Raw genomic sequence first — 1,924 nt, 5'->3', positions numbered from 1 at the left:
GTATAGGTATATACTGTGTGGGGTGGTATAGGTATATACTGTGTGGGGTGGTATAGGTATATACTGTGTGGGGTAGTAGAGGTATATACTGTGTGGGGTAGTATAGGTATATACTGTGTGGGGTGGTATAGGTATATACTGTGTGGGGTGGTATAGGTATATACTGTGTGGGGTGGTAGAGGTATATACTGTGTGGGGACCTACTCAGTATTAGTGGGTGGTCATAAAGTTATGGCTGATCGGTGTGTATGTGCGGTGTCTGTGTAGTGATATCTTTGCTCATGATGTGATCAGATAGCCAGAGTTTGGTTCCCCGCACTGTTTGCTGGTTGCCTGTCCCATGCCGTGGCATTTCTACTGTCACCTGACATTTGGAGAGCCACAGCGGTTAATTAAACCTTCCACCATCGGCCATCCTGACACTAAGGGGCCCATCGCCCTGCTAATACCTGTGAACCTTCATCCTGTGCGCATATATGTCAAAACGAATGTTCTTCAAAGGACTGACAGTGTTCCTTTAATACATTTTACTTGCATGAAGATTGCCGGTTTCTTTTTTATTCCTGTCGTGTGAGAAGCTCTTACTCAGACTTCAGATCCAAGTAAAACGGAGGGAATGTGAGAAGTCTGTTCTTATTTCATGATTGAATGTGTCCAAGTCAGAGACAGGTCCTCTTTTAACACGGTGTTGGCTTCCTTTAGCCCCTGCAGCCTTTGTCGGACTCTGAGAGTGAGGAACCGGGAAGAGCGCCGTACAGATCGGCTTTTGTTTACATGAACAACGCAAGCTGCTCTACATCTCTCACATGGTAAGGTGGCATTTTTAAAGTCCCGATTGACCTTTCTGTTTAAAGCCGCTTAATACATTCCAGGTGTGCAAAGTCTTACTTTAGAAAGCAGCCACAGCTTGAGTAGGAAAGCCTGTCCCCTGCCAGCTGTTGAAAAGAAGGACCCTTGCTCTCTGTGTGGAAGCAGTGGTCTCTCTGCAGAGCTCCGGCATCTTTTTACTGTACAGATAAATCTGGGTCTGGAAAGCAGGTCTGTGTGATCGGCTCTGCTTGGGGTAGTAGGTTGATCGGTTGATTCACTTTCTCCTCCTGTGACAGCTTTTTGCTGTAGTCATAGCAGTGTTGGAGAGAAGGGATCTCTGGGTTCCCACTGTCCCTCCACCTGCTGGTATCACAAAAAACCTAGAAGCCCCTCTGACTCCCCTAAATCTGTGGTCACATGATGCTCCAGTCCCTGGTCCTCCCTCCTCTTCTGTTTACAGTAGGGGGTATCCTTCTATGCGTGGACTCATTGCTGCCTGCGTGACATGGACACTTCCGATTGGCTGTCCAGCGGTGGGGTCCCCTCAGGATCCAGAAGAGGGGTCCGCAGCGGTGATGGGCTGTTGGGGGTCGGCTGGGGCAGGCATATGTGCAATGCTGGGTAAACAGCCCCCCGCATCCAGAAACTGTGGCAGCATGGGACTCAGACCACGAATTTAGGATCTTATACAAGATTCACCCAGCGTGCGCACATTTTCCCAATTGAATCAAATTAGAAAGATGTGTGAATCTTGGTTGAAAACTAGGGATGCACCGATACTAGTATGGGTATCGGTGCCGATGTCGAGTATTTGGGCGAGTAAGTGTACTCACCCAAATGCTCCGATGCCTAGCCCGATACTTCCTGTATCAGGAAGCCGGGCAGCGCGTCATGACACGGCGCCCGGCTTCCTGATTGGCCAGAAAGTCGTCTCAATGTTTTCTCGTCACCTAGTGATGAGGCGCATGGGGAAGGCTTCCCTGTTAATCGGGAAGCCGGGTGGCGAGTCTTTATACACTGCCTGGCTTCCTTAAAGGAGAACTATGAGGGGGGAGGGGGTGCTTTTCACTCACCTCATAGTTCTAGCCGACCTGTGACAATGAGACTGTCACAG

This window comes from Nanorana parkeri, unplaced genomic scaffold (genome assembly GCF_000935625.1).
Source record: "Nanorana parkeri isolate BGI_ZX_2015 unplaced genomic scaffold, ASM93562v1 scaffold2169, whole genome shotgun sequence".
Taxonomy (NCBI): domain Eukaryota; kingdom Metazoa; phylum Chordata; class Amphibia; order Anura; family Dicroglossidae; genus Nanorana; species Nanorana parkeri.
Note: the sequence above shows the minus strand (reverse complement) of the source record.